We start from the raw sequence: 20,769 nt of genomic DNA, 5'->3' as shown, positions 1-20,769 counted from the left end.
GAAATTCTGATGAAAACTGGTTAGAAAAGACATATGTTGCAATGCATTCTCTTAAAATTGACTGTTTATACTTGATCCTGCTGATATTTCTACATTTAAAACTTATCACATGATTTTTTGCCAGCTATAACAAAAATAATACGCTTCTAAGTTTCCAGAATTCGTTAATTCGTTAGCTTATTTAAAAAAAATCTTGCGATTAGTTTCTCAAAATATTTTTTACATCATTGCAGCAATGCTACTATCTAAATATGTAAATATCCTTTTCTTTAAGAGACAAAACTTTCATAATAAAAAAGCAAACTTTTCTCTAAACTTTTCAGGAAAAAAAAACTTTAGATTAAATTTACGACGGCTTAAATGCGAATTACAACCAACATGACGATTAATGTTTTTTGTACGCAATTAAATTTCTAAACTTTTTGTGCAAAATGTATATAATTTGAACAAAAAAATATACTTCTTGTTAAATTAAATTCACCGTGTTCTGGTTTACATAGAGCACACTGTACAGACTGCCAGCATATTTATTTACCGTGGTTAGCCTGAGTTTAGTACATCAATCATCACTTCGAGGCAGTGATTCTATCAATATTCTGCCATCCCAAAGCCTCTCGTACTCTCATCCCTCGAATTTTCTCGCACCTCTCCGCCACCCCCACTCCACTTTGTCTCGTTGATTGATCCGGAAAATGAAACGCTTCTCCCTCGAGCCCTGGGCCGATTTTTCTTTGTTTAGCCCCAACCCAACAAAAAAAAACGCTAAATTCTGCGTCTGTGTGTGTACAATCATGAAAATCAATCTTCTTGACTTGATTTATCAGAATTGATAGCAATTTTCCCGTCTGTTTCCATCTCATCCCCTTGTCCCCGAGCCGTCACTTTCCCTCGCCGGAATCGTTTCATTTATGTCACGATCAAATTCGCACCGACTTCCAGGAAATGTGCTTTTTCACACCGCCTAACCTGCTGCCTCCCGGCGCTGAAATGGGGAAGGGAAAGTGCCTTTTCATTAGACTCTCTGGGCTGCTGGGCCGAGAAAGGGATATCGATTTGGGCATTTTGGGCTGGAAAGTGCTGGGAAATTTTAAACCACACCACGCACAGCACACGGCAGGTTTAGTTGAGACGAGATTTTTTTTTGCGTGTGAAAATTGGGGCAGGAAGGCTACGGAGTGACATAAACGGTTTTACTGCTAATTAGGGTTTAATGAAATTATTTTTGAAAGAGTGTAAAGGCAGAGGCTGGTTATAGCTGAATCCTTTTATATTGTACATATCAAGTAGTGGCAGCAAGGTTGAAAGTCAATGCAATGCTTTTGCACTCATTGAACATGTTTTAACAAGGACTTTCCTTTCACTTAATCAAAAAGTGTAGTACAGACGACTCTCTGTTCAATTTAATTTCGCAGTCCCTTCAAAAGCATGCCTTGACTTTTTTCGTTCTATATTTTGATACCACCCAGTCTCGATGGTTCCTTCAATATCGGTAAAGAGAGAGTCCAGTATATCAATAATTAAAAATCAACCTTATTTCAAAATAATTGCAAAAATTTTGAGTTGTCATAATTGAAAAGCTGTCAAAGGCAAACTTATGGGAAATCGGGCAAGTTTTCTGGTAAAAATATTTACGAGACGGAAAAAGCTAGTCTGTCATATAGAAATTGCCAAAAATCACAAAAAAACTATTTTTTTGCAATTCCGTCGTGAAACTATTTACCTTTCCTGTCATTCTTGAACGACAAAATAGCCTACTTTTCTGTACCAAAAATAACAGAATCGAATAGCAACACTTTTCAAAATAAATGCTGAAAAGTTCTACTTTTCAGCACTCAAATGGGTGCTGAAAAGTTGAACTTTTCAGCACTTGTTTCGAAAAGTAACACTTTTCAGCATTTTTTTGATTTAAACGATTTATTGACAAAATACATGAAAATTTGACATAAAATTTCACTCAGTGTGTGTTTTTTGGAATTGCAAAAAATGTTGTATGGAACTCTTTGCAAAACTTGATTTTTTCAGCACTCTTCGTATTTATCCAACTCGGTGAACCTCGTTGGATAAATGTACGACTCGTGCTGAAAAAATCCTCTTTTTGCAACTTGTTGCATAAACTACTATTTTGCAATTCCGTCGTGAAACTATTTACCTTTCCTGTCATTCTTGAACGACAAAATAGCCTACTTTTCTGTACCAAAAATAACAGAATCGAATAGCAACACTTTTCAAAATAAATGCTGAAAAGTTCTACTTTTCAGCACTCAAATGGGTGCTGAAAAGTTGAACTTTTCAGCACTTGTTTCGAAAAGTAACACTTTTCAGCATTTTTTTGATTTAAACGATTTATTGACAAAATACATGAAAATTTGACATAAAATTTCACTCAGTGTGTGTTTTTTGGAATTGCAAAAAATGTTGTATGGAACTCTTTGCAAAACTTGATTTTTTCAGCACTCTTCGTATTTATCCAACTCGGTGAACCTCGTTGGATAAATGTACGACTCGTGCTGAAAAAATCCTCTTTTTGCAACTTGTTGCATAAACTACTATTTCAACATTTTTATTTTCAAACCCGCTGTATCTTCCCATGGATTGAACTTGGTACAGTGGTCAATATCGAGACTTATATGTAAAATTGTCTGGGAAATCGATTCCCACTATCGGTTTTTAAAAATTTTGACGTTTGGACCACTTTAAAAAAACAGTTTTAGTAAATGATTTTTGTATTTTTTTAGGCGAGACATACCATCCTGCAATTTTCGTCAGTCTTTTTGTAACATCTTAGGCTATTTCCTTAAAAAATGTTAACAAAAAAATCGTAAAATCGTCAAAACTCAAAAAATCTCGAGGAAGTGGAATGAATTTTTGTTTCAGTGCATTTTTTCAGAAAGCCCTTCCAATTTCCTATAAGTTTGTCTTTGACCACTTTTTGATACGATGCAACGGCTTCGAGATACAGTAATTTTAAAAATTGCAAAATACAAAAATATTAAAATCACTTACCCCCTTCTCAAATGTTATTTTCGAGTACTATCGGCTCCATATACACAAAAATGGCTTATATAGGCCTAGGATAACATGTCTACAAAGTTTCATTGAAATCGGGTCGGGTCGGGTACAAAAGTACCAGAAAAATTCCTGATTTGAGCTGGAATTGCTCTACAGCATTACAAAAGGTAAAGAAGATCTAATTTATTTTTTTCAAAAATTTTTGGGCATTTTCATTAGAAAAAATTTCAAATGAAAAGTGAAAACTTTTGATTCATGCATTGAATTCGGTTTAAAATGCAATATGCATCGATAACTGTATAAACAAAACTAGTTTTAACAAACTGAAGACAAACATCTGACTTTTTAACAATTTTACCTAAAATTTGTATGTATTTTGTTTAAAAGCTTAGAGTACGTAAAAATAAAGTTTGATATTTTAAATCTTATTTAAACGGAATTCAATATAAGAATTTTTAGCGTAACTATTTTTTTAAACGTAATTGAAAAACTTTTTTTTTAAATAGTGCAAGGACTTAGTGTGGCCTAAAGTAATAATCTTGATACAAACCATACCAGTTGGAAAATATTTAAAAAATAAATTGAAATCCTATCAATATCACCCTGGTTTACGGTACTTCAAGTTATGCAAAAATTTAAAATTACAAGCCAAGAATTTTACACAAGTTTATGGACTTCTGAAACATTTTGTTACTTTGGCAGTTGTTTTTTAATCATTAGATTTGAAAATCTCTAAGTATTGACGATATTTGTTTTACGAAAGAAAATAAGTGTTTTTGGTGCTGTACATCAGAATTTCACAAAAATTTCAAATATTTTTATATGAGCTTAAACATGCTTAATATGATACTCATAAACAGGAAAATGCATTTCAAATGCAAAAAATATGATGTTTTTTTTAACATTTGGAAGGCGGACGACATAAACTTTGAAAGATATTTGCAACGGTCTACACAGAAAAAAATCAATTCTCGTAATCGTGAATTATGTTCACAAATGTGAGAACCACGAAGGAAATTATTCATGAGTTCGTGGTTCTCGCAATCGTGAATTTAATTCACGATTTGGAGAATTGACTTTTTTCCGTGTAAATAAATAATCATCTTGTAATTTAAAAAAATATAACGTTATACGATTTTCTCTGTAAAGTTAACAATAGACTTTATCACTTTTTCAGAAAAATAATTAAATTTTCGAAATAATTAAAGATATAAGATGTTATTGGAGATTGCAATTTTTTCTGGCGAGGATCAAATCCTAGCGTTTTGAAATGTTCTACAAAATTGGTCTCCTGATAAAAACCTATAATTGCCTTAAGAATACGAAAATGGATGATTACCCATATTTAATTGCTTAAAGTCCCATACTAACCTTAACCAAATGAGCTCAAATTTTTAGACTCGTTCTTAGGACTGTAGTGATTAATAATTAAACATTTTTGTCTTTTTCATTCCGTGAATCACGCTAGTACACAGTCTTCATAGCTAGTCTTAGATTTGCAAAATAAAAAAAAAACTTGACAATTGCAATTTTTCTGGCAAGAACGAGCCAGAACATCAAATTTGATGTTCAGTCTATGATGCTGAATAAAACAAAAACGATTTTCAATCCTGGATGTTTATGGCACGAGATTATCTCATGAAAGTTTCATCCGAATCGGAGCACCTTGATACGACCTGGCGAAAAACTCGCTCTTAAAAGAAAAATCAAAATTTACAAAATAATACTATCAGTATCAATACAGTACTGGTTCGGTAACTGGGCTGAGAACGTAGCCCAGTGACCGAATACTGCTCGTTATCTGGGCTGATCGGCGAGATGGCAACCCTATTCCGACCAAAGCAAACTGACAACAGTCGACATTAGCACGGTTGTCAAATGAGAGCCCACTACAAAAGCACCAGCTGTCAAATGGTAGCCCATAACAAATCATTGTTTGGGTTTTTGATTTTCAAATTTTCCGCAATTTAAACGATAAATTCCTGAAAAAACGAGTGAATTGTGTTGCTGATGGCAAATTCTATCATATTCTTGCAGATTCCATCCTAATATTGGCTGAAAATTTATATCGAAAAAAGGGATTTTTCAGTTTATCTTTTTTTTTTGCTTTTTTTCTTTTGGATGACAAAACAGTACGCCCGTACACTGAGAATCGGCATTACACATTTTCCAGTTTGCTTTTACACATTTGCATGGGTCTTTTGAGTTCAACCAGGATAACACACTTCGGGTAGCCATAGTAATATGTATAATACTGTATCTCAGTGATTGTTTTCCATACCCTTTAAATTTCTGTTGAATGCAATGCCATTTCATAAATACTCAAAAATATAATTTTTATTTGATGATATTTGTGTGGAGTGATACACCCTATTGCGGTGTAAGTGAGCGAACTCCATTGGATGGAGTCGAACAGGCCCCTCGTACGCTGGGCTTGACGCAGCCATGCACTGACAGCGCATGGACGCAGCCACACGAACGGTGCGGTGACAGCTGACAAGGCAGGTCTAGCTCCTGGCCTCTTTACTCGTGCGACGCTCGGCCGGATCGGATGTGAGTCCGCACCGACTCTCCCGGCGGGCGATTTCCCGAGTGGGTTTATAGGCCCACACATTGGCGACCGTGACGGAGTTGAAATTTTATTTTCAAATTCTAAGAACCTTCGGGAAATCGCCTGCCGACGTGTTTTGTAGTGCATATTTGTTTGTTTTAGTGCTGCTGGTTGGTAATAAAGGTGTTTGTGTTAATTGTTGGAGGAGAGATTGATGTGAAGAAAGGAGTCGGCAAGAGCGTGTGAATGCTTGGAAATTTATTTGACCGAGAATGATTTGTAAGATGTTTATTTTCGTTTAAAACGCTTGTTTGGTAAGTAAGTAAAGTGAAACTGAGTTTGACAGAATAGAAGAAAGATTGGATCGCGTGAGGCACGGTGAGACTGTTCGACTCGCCGTGGAAAATAGCCTGGAAGGCCGCGATCAATGGAACATTTTGTCGCGTTGGGCACGGTGGGTCAGATGAGCCCGCCGTGGTAAATAGCCTGGAAGGCCGCGATTGTTCCAAGAAAATATGAATCGCGATGGGCACGGAGGTCAGATGGGCCTGCCGTGGGAAATAGCCTGGAAGGCCGCGATTAGAGGAACATTTTGTCGCGTTGGGCACGGTGGGTCAGATTGGCCCGCCGTGGTAAATAGCCTAGAAGGCCGCGATTGTTCCAGGAAAATATGAATCGCGATGGGCACGGAGGTCAGATGGGCCTGCCGTGGGAAATAGCCTGGAAGGCCGCGATTAGAGGAACATTTTGTCGCGTTGGGCACGGTGGGTCAGATTGGCCCGCCGTGGTAAATAGCCTGGAAGGCCGCGATTGTTCCAAGGAAAAATGAATCGCGATGGGCACGGAGGTCAGATGGGCCTGCCGTGGGAAATAGCCTGGAAGGCCGCGATTGGTGGAACATTTTGTCGCGTTGGGCACGGTGGGTCAGATTGGCCCGCCGTGGTAAATAGCCTGGAAGGCCGCGATTGTTCCAAGAAAATATGAATCGCGATGGGCACGGAGGTCAGATGGGCCTGCCGTGGGAAATAGCCTGGAAGGCCGCGATTGGTGGAACATTTTGTCGCGTTGGGCACGGTGGGTCAGATTGGCCCGCCGTGGTAAATAGCCTGGAAGGCCGCGATTGTTCCAAGAAAATATGAATCGCGTTGGGCACGGAGGTCAGATGGGCCTGCCGTGGGAAATAGCCTGGAAGGCCGCGATTAGAGGAACATTTTGTCGCGTTGGGCACGGTGGGTCAGATTGGCCCGCCGTGGTAAATAGCCTGGAAGGCCGCGATTGTTCCAAGGAAAAATGAATCGCGATGGGCACGGAGGTCAGATGGGCCTGCCGTGGGAAATAGCCTGGAAGGCCGCGATTAGAGGAACATTTTGTCGCGTTGGGCACGGTGGGTCAGATGAGCCCGCCGTGGTAAATAGCCTAGAAGGCCGCGATTGTTCCAAGGAAAAAATGAATCGCGATGGGCATGGAGGTTAGATGGGCCTGCCGTTGGAAATTGCCTGGAAGGCCGCGATAAATGGAACATTTGGACAACATGGAAAATGGTGATCCAGACTGACTCAGTTTGGTTTGAAAGTGTGATACAGATATAAGGCGTAAATTGTCGGTGATTGAGATTACTTTGTAAAATTGTGAATTATTGTCACGATTGACGTGACGAATTTAGGACAAAGTTGTGAGGAGATGATGACGATTAATAGTGATTAAATGAGGATAAGTTTAAATTAATCAAAAAGAGATCGAGGAGTGGTGTATGGAAATCAGGTAAAGGAATGTCCTATTGCCAGTATATTGAAAAGGGAAGTAAGATGAAAACAAAGAGTAGTCCTTGGAGTAGTCACTTTTCTATGGATGATGTTGGCTTGATATCAGGTGATCAGCATTACATAATTTGCTAAAGTTGAAATTAAACAATTTTACGCAACAGAAAGGCATATTGAGTTGAAGCGAGGAGTATTAAAAAAATTAATGGTTTTAAGGACTTCTGTGTCCGCTGGTTGTAGGATTGTAGCTAGATTATAGGTCAAAGAGGAGAGTGAAGGATAGGACATGGATCATTGGGGGACAGTATAGCACTTTGACTTTTGTATAAGATGAAGTGACTAAAGGTGGGAAAAGTTGTAACAAGAGGAAGTATCTGCAAAACTTAATTACAATAGAGTGGTATATGGGCCCAAGTTGTTTAAAGTAACAATAAAAAAAGAGATTGAGAGAGAGAGAGAGAGTTACATCAAAATACGAAAATTTCAGCAATCCTAATTTTTAGAGGAAAATTGGCTGATTTACTGTAACTATAAGGATAGAAGTTAATGTTAACACTGAGGTGGCAGTTTTGTATATTATGATAAATTTGCCTTGGAATTCATGACCGTGAACGTTGAAATGAGTCAGGTGTTTGACAATGGAAATACTTATAAGGGATCAAATTCTATAGAACTGTAATTTTTAAGGAAAGATAGAAAATGGTTGATAATAACGATGAGGTCGAAAGGCACTTGATATCGATGGAGTACTTAAAGAAATCTTTGGAGCTGTAACTGGACATGGTGTTGTAAAAAAAATAGAGCAATGTTGGCAACGGATGGTTGCTGGGCAGTCGGTTTTAACGAGATCTTGTTTTTGTTTTATGCAGTCGTTTTTTTTTGGTTCATAGTTCAATTATTTTAACAGTTTTTTTATGGAGAAGAGGAGAGATGTGTGGAGTGATACACCCTATTGCGGTGTAAGTGAGCGAACTCCATTGGATGGAGTCGAACAGGCCCCTCGTACGCTGGGCTTGACGCAGCCATGCACTGACAGCGCATGGACGCAGCCACACGAACGGTGCGGTGACAGCTGACAAGGCAGGTCTAGCTCCTGTCCTCTTTACTCGTGCGACGCTCGGCCGGATCGGATGTGAGTCCGCACCGACTCTCCCGGCGGGCGATTTCCCGAGTGGGTTTATAGGCTCACACAATATTCATACTTGCAACCACTACGGTTACGGGTTTCGCCTTGTAAGCGGAAGGTGATGGGTTCGATAACTGTCTGGCTCGGCAAAGTCAGATCACTTCAAAGAGTAATTCTACTCACTGGGAATACTGACCGGTAGGGGATGGGTTTCGACTAGCGGCGTGCTCGGTTTCCTATCCAGAGGTCGTGAGTTCGATTCTCGTACCGGGATGATGAAGTTTAACCACTGACCCCTCAATCATTTTGCATTGTTATTGTTTTTTTACGTTTGTCTGCTTTTTAACTGGACTACAGCCCAGTTATCGAGCGCCCAGTTAAACAACACACAGTTACCGAACAAGTACTGTATCTGATTTGAATTCAAGGCTTATTTAACACACTTTAGAAACTTTTTGATTGATGCCAAAAATCAACAATATTGATTATTTCAAAACTTTCCATTGTATTCAACTTTTTTCTAATTACAAACTTGCATCTCGTTTACAGCAAATGCCTTACATCACTTCACATTTCTTCTTCCCCCTTAAGCTTATCTCGCGTAACTTTTCCATCAAAAGTAATTTTCAGCTGCTCCAATTCATGCTCGTAAAAACAACATCTCTTTCAAGGAAACCCCACCTTTGTGCGGCTTTCACAAAGCCAAAACCCCTCATCCCGCCACATTCACCTGGTGGAATGCCACGGAAAAGTAATTAAAATTCTGCAAAGTCGTAAAAAACGCAACGCACCGTTATCAAATTCTTCTTCAAGGGGCCTCGGAAACCACCACGAATGTGTCCCCCTTTCTCGAGGTGGGAGGCACAGAAGGCCAGTGGAAAAAATCAAGGGACTGAATTACCCGGCGAAAACCACCTGAGGGGAAACTCTTGCACACACACACACGGGGGAGAAAAGCTCGTTCCCAGACTTCATTATGGTGCAAAAGCAAAAGTGCTTTTCTTTCTTGCAGCGAAATGACATGGGGTTCCAAATTCGTAAACAACTTCAGTTTTTTGGCATTATTTTGAAAAAAAGAAACGAAGGTAACGAAAGGTTGAGAACCTCTACGAAAGTTTTACCACGTGGCGCGGGGGAAAAACCAGATGTGAACACACCGCAAAGTACGAATCCGCAGGTCTCAATTTGCTAGCTGGTGGCTGCCAGTCTTTTTTAGCAGCCGGGGAAGAGAAAAGTAATTTGAAGATTACAGTTTCATCTGCTCGGAAAAGAAAAGGGTGTGGGAAAGTTCCTTTTCATCTTTTTGCTTTTTTTTTTGTTTTTGCTCAACACTCGAAGAACTTTTTCGATCAACCACGAAAGGACATCTTGTCCCTGGGTTTTTTTATTCGGCGGTATTGCTTGTCAAATGAAAAACTCAATGGAAATGCGAAAAAGTTTTCATTTAGCATCCCCGCAGCAACGGCAATTGTAATCCTTTAAGGACGAGTTTTTGGGAAGAAGTGCTTTGTAAAAAGTTTTATTTTGGTTTCGCTGGTAATCGCCTGGATGGAATATCTTATGGATTATTTTGCGCTTTAATCATTATAATGCTTTGCTCTTAAACTTTTGACATTTTATCTTCGCATTTTACGTTTAGTTTAGGGAAGTTTGGAATGAAAATTACGTTTTTGAAATATGGAAAAAACCAAATTGCTGGGAAGTTGTTGTTAATTTTTTTTCTGGCAGCTAGCCTTTTTGTTCATTAACTGCTCTGTTGTGAAGTTATATTTAAAAAGTTTGCTTAAATTGACTCAACCTTACCATCTAAATTATTAAAATGGTTCATGGCACAATGCTCAGAACTTTAAACAACAAAGTAAAGATGATTAATTTTGCCACAGAACATGATGAATTTTCTTCAGTTTTTGATGAATATTCATCAGGTTCACATTTTTACACATTTTTTATGTAATATTACTAAAAAAAAAGGTAATATTCAACCTACCAAATTTTCAACATTCCAAAATTCAACTTTTTTATGTGAAGAATAATATTAAAAGTTGGTAAGATACAAGCACAGACAACACAGTCTGTGATACAAGTTCAAACCAACAAACTTTTGTAAGAAAGTTGATCCACTTTCCTTATTCTTTCTATAACATAAATATTTTTTCTGCACTCCTTGCATTTTCCTTGATGAATCTTTTGTTTAATTTGAGATGGGTAATGTAAACCATCTTCAGAAAATTTACAGTAAATGTAACCCTCTAAAAAATCGGTGTGAATCTTCTGAATGCATTGGAATACTGTAAAGAGGAGAATTCTTTTATTTATAAAATCATCGGTTTGACTTTGCTTATGTTTGAACAAAATTTTTAGCCGTTTTTGTAATTTATATTTCCCACTTTTTTGTCAAAAAAGTATGATGCTAATTTTGCTACAAATATGGGTCACATTACAAAAAAAATGTTTTGCTATGTCCAGGATCATGTTTTGTCTCATTTTGCAGCGACTGAAATTATTATATTGAAAAATGTAAAAAAAAACTCAACAAATCGAAAAATATCTAGAAAAAAAAAGAAATGCAGAAAAAGACAAAAGACAAAAGATAACGATTGGAGTTTGCCGAATAAGCCTAAAACTTCTAAAATAAAATATAAGCTGAACAAGATAAATGCATATAAAATTACTATAAGGGTAATTCTCTACCAACTCACACGAAATCGGGAAAGGTTGCCTGACCCCTCTTCGATTTGCGTGAAACTTTGTCCTAAGGGGTAACTTTTATCCCTGATTACGAATCCGAGGTCCGTTTTTTGATATCTCGTGACGGAGGGACGGTACGACCCCTTCCGTTTTTGAACATGCGAAAAAAGAGGTGTTTTTCAATAATTTGCAGCCTGGAACGGTGATGCGATAGAAATTTGGTGTCAAAGGAACTTTTATGTAAAATTAGACGCCCGATTTGATGGCGTACTCAGAATTCCGAATAAACGTATTTTTCGTCGAAAAAAAACACTAAAAAAGTTTTGAAAATTCTCCCATTTTCCGTTACTCGACTGTTAAAAATATTGGAACATGTCATTTTATGGGAAATTTAATGTACTTTTCGAATCTACATTGTCCCAGAAGGGTCATTTATTCATTTTGAACAATTTTTTTCATTTTAAAATTTCGTGTTTTTTTCTAACTTTGCAGGGTTATTTTTTAGAGTGTAACAATGTTCTACAAAGTTGTAGAGCAGACAATTACAAAAAAATGATATATAGACATATGGGGTTTGCTTGATTAATTTTACCCCGAAAAATGATGAATTTTCAACATTTTTTGATGAATATTCATCAGGTTCACATTTTTACACATTTGTTATGTAATATTACGCAAAAAAAGAGGTTATATTCAACCTACCAAATTTTCAACATTCCAAAATTCAACTTTTTTTTCTGTGTACGTTCAAGAAACTAAAAATTGCGGTGTTTTCCAAAAAACAGAAGGAATCTACACTGAAATAAAAAAAGTACCTAATTCCTAAATTCAAGGAATTTTGTCTTCTTTTCTTATTAATCTAATTTAGATTCTGCGTGCGCAGCGCTCCATTTTTCGGGCATCAAAAATATTGCAATTTGCTTGCCCCATTTTAAGGTTTTGTCAAAAATATAGGTGCTCACTTTTTAAATGATAGTTTATTGTCCAAGGATCAAAATGGACTTTCGATAATTGACCAATATTTATGCATTTGGGTTCTTCCAGGCAATTTAATGTCGAAAAATTTTTTTTACTATTTTTTTTCGTTAAATGCTTATTTACAATTGGGTGGACTTTTTTTTTCATAGAACTAATGAATGTATCGTGTAGGAAATTTCACCACGAACATTTTTCTCTAAAAGAAAACGTAATTTTGATACTTCAGTGCCAAGATATTTTAGTTTTAGTGAGAAAAAAAGTGCCAATTTTACAAATTTCTCAGAATTAACCAGCACGGCCTATTATTTACATGCAGCACATGTTTTGGAAGCCAAAGTATGGTTTCTTATAGTTATTTTGGTCGCTGAATTCGGATCTGGAATCAAATTTCAGATTAACAGTTAAATTTGGAGCCAAAGTTATTTGCGGTAATATGCTGTAATTAATCGCTAGTGGATTCGGTCATATTTCATCACCTTTTATTGATATTTACTCACGGATTTTTTTAATGGAGATTGTTTTTTTTTTCAACTTCTGATTGTTTTGAGAGGCTTCGTGGCGCGGTGGTTATCGGTCCCTAATTGGCTATGGGGAATACACGCAAATAATTGAGCGTGGCTAAAATATCACTGTTCACTGTTTATCTGAAATTTGATTCTAGATCCGAATTCAGCGACCAAAATAACTATAAGAAACCACAGCAACTGGGCACGTGTGAAATGCATTTTAAAACACATTTTTCATCCAAATGTTGAAACCTAGGCTAGTAATTTCAAGTTTTATATTTTTTTTCACGCCCCCCTCCCCCCTCCCCCCCCTTGATTTTGGTCAGAACCGGGCAGACGGTAATAACAAAAATCATGCCACTACCCGAGCAGACGGAAATAACTTGGGAAGGTCAGTTTTTGATATTATGAGAAGATCGAAATATGTTATTGGGATGATCGGATTAGTTGTTAAAATAACAAAAATCAATAACAAAGATTTGTTCGAAGAATAACTTAAACTGTTATTATGTTGTTATTGCAATAAGGCCGATGCAAATATTTTTAAAAGTTTTTGTCCCTCGGCTCTGGCCGGAGTCGAGGAGGGGGGGGGGAGGGGGCAAAAAAATAAAAAAATATAAATATTAAAATAACATGCCATAGTTTCAACATTTGCATGGAAAAAGTGTTTTAAAATGTAATAAAAGTTTTCAAAAAAATTAAAATTTGACGAAAACAAAAATTTTAGCGAAAAAAAAATTTTAGCGATAGTAGACATCGTAAATTTTCAAAAATTCAAAAGATTTTTAAATCAACCCAAACATGCTAAAAATGATTCTAAACGCAGGGGAATTCATTTTAAATTGATTTTAACTAATTGCACTTAAATTTTCATAAAAATATTGAAGTTTTTTGAAAAAATATTTTTTTTGCCCCCTGATTTTTCGGGCTAACATTGAAGGGGGGGACAAAAACTTTAAATAAAATTTGTACCAGCCTAACAAACCAAATGTTATCATAAAAACATTTGTTATTGGTCTGTTATTGACTGAAAGCCAAAACAACTTTGGAATAAATTTTTTTGTTATGGAAGAATATCGGATTAGTTGTTAAAATAACAAAAAATGATAACAATGATTTGTTCGAAGAATAACTTAAAGATTTATTAGTCTGTTATTACAATAACAATCCAATGAAAAAAATATATAACGACGAATAACACAACTTGTTCAAAATAACATAAAATTTTATTGGCCTAGTATTTTCAAACATCAATCAAAATCAAATTATTCGCTCTACAGCATTGCCTTGGCGTTCTCGATTGCGAGATTCCTACTCGAAACTAAGTGTCCGAAGGCTTGATTGTTGAGGCAATTGCAAACCTCTTTTTACACCTTAGCTTCCATCCACCCCGGGAATCGAACTGACGACCTTTGGATTGTGAGTCCAATTGCCTACCACCTACCAGCGACTCCACCGAGGCAGGACCCAGGGAGACGACTCCTACACCTGGATTGAGCTAACGACCTAACCTCTAGGTTAGACCGGGGCCAACATTTACTTCCCCATCCGACGGAAGGCGTGGTCAGACAAATCTCGTCTCGAAAAATGCCACCGGGACCGTCTGGGATCGAACCCAAGCCGACTGGGTGAGAGGCAACCACGCTTACCCCTACACCACGGTCCCTTTCAAACATCAAAGAATGTTATTTCCAACTTATTTCCGTCTGCTCGTGTAGAGCTGATGGTAATCACAGAGGATCTTTAGTATTTGTTTATATTTTGGATAAAAAATTAGTAGTATTATCATTAAATTCGTGCAAAATAGAAATACATTTTTGCAATGATGTCGATAAAATCACTTCCAAATACAAAAAATAAAATTTAATCAAAAAAGTTAAGATCGATCAATACTTACGTAATTATTTAAGCGTGTTTATACATGTAATCCAACAAGCGAATATGTTTTCTAGTTCAAAAGCTTAGGGTTTGATAATGCTATTCACACACGAACACACAATCGCTGCAACTAGTTGCTGCATTAAGCCAGCAAAGCGCCACCAACAATAGTGTGAGAAAGATGGAGAAGACTGATAAACTTTTCAGCAGTTACTTGCACTTTTTTTTCGCCCCAGCGATATCTTCCCGGCGCAAAATTACACCAATCAACACTTAATTTACACCCCTGCCACCACCGCCACCATCGAAAATGCCATCGTCAGCGAACCGAAATTGTTTTCCATTTAATTTTCCGAATTTCACAATTTGCTCACACTTTCGATTTTTGTTCGCCTCAAGGGACTTGATTTCTTTTTTTTTTTCCTTCGTCGTTGTCGTCTTTTCGCGGTCGCACAAAAAAGAAAAGAGTTTTTCTTCTTGATTTTTTGCTGTTGTTGTTGCTTTTCTTTTGTTCACAAACCACCCTTGAAAGTGGGAACTTTTCCCACGCTAGTAAAAACGAACCCTCGCGTGGAGGGGCGGTTGGGGGAGGTTAATTTTTCCTTTTCGGTTCGTTCGACTAATCCATTTGGTTGCTTGCTGGTGTGGTTCCACACTTAATCACCGAGATTTTCCCCCGAGACTGTCGAAATTACTGCTACTCACACACTTAGAGCCAGACTGCTTAAAACTGGTGTGTGGTTACATGGAAAAAAGCACACACATTTTTTTCCACTGCGGTTCAAAGTAGTTTTGCAGTGTGCACACACACACACGCACACAGACACATACAGAGAGGAGGGGAAAATGGGTTAAACATGTTGCTGCATTCTCACACCACCCCACCAAATGATGACCAACGCGGCAGAATATCCTTGCGGGAATCCTTTTCTGAGTTATTTTGCTTTTGCTTTACGCGAAAAATAAAATGCTTCAAGGAAAAGTTCCGTTCGACAATTTTCCTCGCTCTAAATCCCTTTTTCAGGACATGTAGCTGACCCCTTTCTTCGGAGTCTGTGGTTTCCCCAGAAATTTACAATTATTTACATTGTTATTCCTGCACCAGTGGGGGAATTTTCACCGACAAAACCGATTTCCCAAACGTAGTCCTACGTCAAACCGTTTTTCTTCGATTTTCACTCTCTAATGCTTGTAACTTTTACATCATTTTTTTTCTCTCTCTCTCTCTCTCCAAATTCAGAGACCCTTAAGGAGGTCCTAAATTTACCCCCCGTTCACACACAAACACAGAGAGTCCCACACGTGGGTCAAAAGTGGCCTGTTTTTCGTCCACTTTCAAAGAAAATTGCTTCTTCTTCTTCCACCACCAAAGATTTTCCCCCAAAATCCAATACTGGCACAGGTGCTGCTGCTGCTGCTGCTGGCCCTGGTTCTGCTCCTGCAGGGTGCCTCCGGTGTGGAATTACGTGTCCAGTCCTGTAGAATACTCTCCGGCGACTGAACGACCGAACGGGGCCCGAAAGCCTCCGGAGTTTCAGTTTCTGGCTGCCTGTGGAGAGTTGGGGCCGTGTGTGTCCTGGCGGCGGCGGTGCCGACCGACCAGGACTCGCGATGCGGAGATCGGTGACGCGAGAGAGCAGGAGAGAGAGAGAGAGTTGGAGTGTGATGGGAGAGTGAGTGTTTGATTTGTGGGCGGGAAGGGGGTGGAGGGAGGAAGTGAGTTACTTCAGGGGTGTTAACAATGTTGGAGTGTAAAAATAAAATTAAAAATTGCAAATAACTATGTACCAAGTTTTTTGAGATCAAACCTCAATAATTGGCCACTTCAAATATTTTACAAACACTCTTTAAATTTGCTCAAAAAAGCTGGGGCACATTTTTTCAACAAACTTCAAAATTTTAATGGACTCATTTGAAAACAATTTTAAATGCATTTTTTCTGCATTGATGCATGATTATACCAGTTAGAAAATTTTATGATTTTTTTAGATTCTTTGAGGTTTTTTTAATTTTTTTAAAACTAAGACCATTGCAAATATTATTTGAAGTTTATGTCCCTCGGTCCTGACCATAGTCCATAGTGTGAAAAATTAAATAACAAGCCATAGTTTCAACATTACAATGCAATGAAAAAAGTATTTTAAAATGCATTTTACACCAGTCCAGTTATTTTGCAAAATATCTGAGCATTGATTAAAAATATTGGAGAAAACCCATTCGGCCCTGTCAAAATATTTTTGAAAAGTTTAAAAGTTCGGGACTTGCTTTCCCTCAAAATGGGACTTGAAGAACAGTTTTGGTTAGGTCACCTGGCACGTATATTAATATTTGTGGTCAAGGTATAGGAAAATACCTTTGCTGGAGATACAGGTCGTCAAAGTTGGGGTCTCAAAATGGCCTTTTTTCGGTTGTAGCAGATTCCCGGTGGCCACAACGACCAAATCCGGGTTTCCAGGTCGGTTTTGAAAAGAGGATATCCTAAGCCAGGCCTGCCCAACGTCCGGCCCGCGGGCCGTATCCAACCCGTGAAGCCATTTCATCCGGCCCGCGACGGTTTTTCAAAAAGGTTCTATGACCGGCCCTTATTAAATAAATAAATTGATTGTCTGAAAAAAAAAAGAAAAACAAAATAAGCTACAGATCAAATGTAAACATATTTATACAACATTCTTCATGTTTGAATTTATATTCTTATATTTTCTTGATTGATATTTTTAAACTGAAAAATGGTACAAGAAAACAGAATTGTCCATTGCGTAAAATTGTGAAATTTATGAAAAAACTTTGATTGTTGTCTAAAAATGTACAAAAAGACACTAAATTTAAATATCTTTCAGTTTTAACTGTGTTTACTTAAATTGAAGTTGTTTTCTGTTTTCAATTTTTTTAAATAAATAAGTAAGCAAAAACCAATGTATTTTTCTAGAAGAACTTTTCAGTGATTAAGTTTTTTTTTTGAAAAAAAAGCTTAAAAAAGCAAGTTATTCATACTGAAAATAGATCGCTGCAAATATTTTAAAAGTATTTAAAAAATGTCTCAAAATGAGTCAAGAAATTAGGGTGCGAAAAATGTATTTTTAATAAGCTTTAAATTTCGAAGATTAACGAATTGAAAATGATTTTAAATATATTTTATCAATTTTAAAACTTGTGTGTTTTTAAAATCAGGTTAAAATCTTTTTATTTAATATTTCAATAAAGATGCACAACAACGCAAAAAGTGTTTTTGTAAAGGATATTCAAATCCAAATTTCGTTTGAATAATTTTATCATGTCTCATTGACTTTTTTTACATTGTAGTGTTGAGGAAATCAAACTTAAAAATTTTCAACGACCATTGAAATTTGAAGGTTTTTTTAAAAAAAAAAAATATTATATCAAAGTATTTGATTGTACTATAAAATTTTAAACAAACAAAAATTGAAATAAGTCAAATAAAGACATTTTTGAAAGTCATTGTTTGGGACTAAGGCAAAGGATATTGGGTCCAATTTAGGTCACTTAACCCTACCCTAGGAATAGGCGCGTATTGGTCACTATAGCACTGTTGGCCACTGTGCTGGTGATCTTTAACCCTTTAAACCAACACAATCTACACAGCCTAGATGGAATGTAATGGAAGAGATGACACGATTAGGGAGAGTGAGTACTCTCGGGAGATGGATTTAGGATGAACCTTCTTAAGGGTCATCTCCAAATGGAGGCATCATTTTTACTATTTGACCCACTTTGAGTTAAGTTAGGTCCAGGGGACCGGCCTGGAAGGCCACGGGCTCTGCCCGTACACTTTGTATATTTGTACAGTAATAAACTGATAAGTGTTAAATATAGTGCGTTTAAACTTTAACCGTGAGTTTTACTGTGCACCGGGAATAATCCAATACCGGCCGGGTCGGCCGTCGGGCGATGCATGGCGTAATCTGGACCTGAGGCAGGTTCCATCCGGGTCTCTACCCTGGCGTGTTGGAGGTGGCTGCCGTCTTACAGTCCACGGCATCGAAGACGACCCAGGTTCGAAGCCATCCCCCAACATTTGGTCCTTCGAACCGGATGAAGGAGCCGGGTAGGAAGGATGTTGGACCAAAGATGGACCTGCCGGAGAACCAAGGACTTCGGAGTACACGCGGCGTTCGGCGAATGGAGGTCGCCATCGCTGATTACGTCATCGCCATCGGGAAGGTGGACAAAGGGCTTTGTGTAATGGATTTGCACTTAGCAACGGTACGTGTTGGCGCCAATCATCGACAACAATAGAGCAGTCGCTGGGGGCGACTGTCGGGACGGTTTCTGGACCGAACCGCGACTCACGGGAGAGCCGCGGCGGACATTCAGCTGGGAAGGAGAGCTTCAACAAACCCAACGGAGGGTTTCGACCGTACGTAGTTGACAACTGATCCAGCACGGTCTGTTCTTGTCCAGGTAAGGCTACATGATCAGTGTGTATGTCTGGTCGAAGCATCGGTCATCATGTTTCTAACACCAACTCTCACTTCAACTCCAAACCACATCGAGCGCAACCGTACCAGGAACCAGGAACGGATGATCGCCTAGGAGGTATCATCCCAAGGACGCTCCCAACGCGTTCAACCACCATTTTGGAAACGGACACCCACCAACCCCATGTGCACGGAGCACACAATGGAACATTCAGTTCAGGCTACCACGGACTGAATCGTCACCAAAGGATGGACATCGGTGCCCAATAACCATCGGGCAGATCAACCAGCCGAGGAGAATCGGCACGTAACCGGGAAGCTGACACCAGCTCAGCGACACACGCACGGATCGGACATCGCGCAATTGGGTGCTTTGTCTGACGCCATCGGATTTCTGGCCAGGTGGACGGTCAGACCTGGAGGTATATCGGCCCATTGATGATCGCTGGTACGCGATCGTTAATCACCATAGAGCGGCGAGAGGATCAACCCGTTCTGTTTACTTCATCACGCGGGTTATTGGACAGCTCCATGTGACCACTCGGATTTGGCAAAGTGCACATGCAGCGAATGACGTCACAACCAAAACGGATTAAGCGAAATCGTAGTTCGACGCAACTGCAGCCTACAAACAATAGGTGGATGGAATGCAACGGTGCCACTCTTGGCATCGATCACTCAACACGAGATCGGTCGAACCACGTGGCTGGTCGGGACTGGTCTGAGAAACGTCACAATTTGGACCACGTGACTCATCGGCTTCGACTCGGGACTGGCTCGAGTAACAGCAACACATCCCAAGAGGTAGCTAAACAACAGGCTTTGTTAGGTAAGCAATACACTGTGTATATGTCCGCCGAAGCGGGACGACAGATCTACACACCCTTACATGCCTTTTTATCCTCTTCTGGATGCTGCTGACCTATCAACATCCTCAATGCAACGGTCTGTTTGAGGTCACTGGGACTTTGGAGGACCTCAGTCGTGCTCTGGTGTCAATGGGATGCCAGCGAGGACACTGTGGTGACGTCATTGGGACGTTACTGGAGAACAACATAGCATCAACCTTCACCCGCACATGGATGACGTCATGGGTTATCATCAGCTGATTGGAAGGATTCGGTATCGGTTTCGGCGAACGGTCGCCTCGAGAAAACCACACGGCAACCAATACAACCATCCATGCCGTAATTGGGACGTCATCTACCAACACCACCAAGGCGAAACGTGCACGGTACGCACGCGACCACGTGGACAATAGTTGATCTGGGCCAGATCAACTGGTCAAGACTACATCTACCATCACCAAAGGATCGGCAATCATCTTCGCATGTCGGTGCACAACCAAGGGACCTATCCACGGATCATGGGCTCCGGTTACGACCACACAAGGCAGCTGATCAAATGGGATACACGGACGCAGTTGCAGTCGGTGAACTGCACTCCATGGAAACTACCACGTGTATGAAGAGGCAGCACACCACCAGGTTCACTCAGGTAAAAATAATTACACGTATATGTCCGCCGAGGCAGGACATTGGGTACTACACCTCCTCATGAACCTTTATCCTCTTCTATGGCGTCGGCTTGTTCATTCACATCGTTCGGTGAGGCACACTGAACGCACCCAGCTTGGACGGTACACCTACGCAGCGCCGACAGCGCGCTTTGGTCATGCCGGTCTAGGACAGACTGCGGTTTCCACAGAGCAAGGGCTCTGGTTTCAACAACTCTGGTTCGGCCTGACAAGCGGTATCAATCTGGATCGGCGGAGTATGGGCTCCCATTCCCAAGGGCAGCTAAAGGATCGCTGCAACAGCCCAAGCCAAGTGACAAC

At 39.1% G+C, this 20,769-nt stretch overlaps 1 protein-coding gene across 5 annotated transcripts in view; it reads right to left on the bottom strand.

Annotated features, from left to right (window-relative positions):
* LOC120412388 (sodium channel protein 60E) overlaps positions 1 to 16,013 on the bottom strand; it is a 384,347-nt gene extending 368,334 nt beyond the window's left edge. For all 5 annotated transcript variants that reach the window (XR_008212573.1, XM_052710780.1, XM_052710783.1 and 2 more), the window contains exon 1: positions 14,516 to 16,013. The gene's annotated coding sequence lies outside the window, so the exon portion shown is untranslated. The remainder of the gene's footprint in view (positions 1 to 14,515) is intronic.
* Positions 16,014 to 20,769: the final 4,756 nt, after the last annotated feature.

The sequence above is a fragment of the Culex pipiens genome, chromosome 3 (assembly GCF_016801865.2).
Source record: "Culex pipiens pallens isolate TS chromosome 3, TS_CPP_V2, whole genome shotgun sequence".
NCBI classification, from domain to species: Eukaryota; Metazoa; Arthropoda; class Insecta; order Diptera; family Culicidae; genus Culex; species Culex pipiens.
Note: the sequence above shows the minus strand (reverse complement) of the source record. Positions and strands in the feature narration are given on the sequence as shown.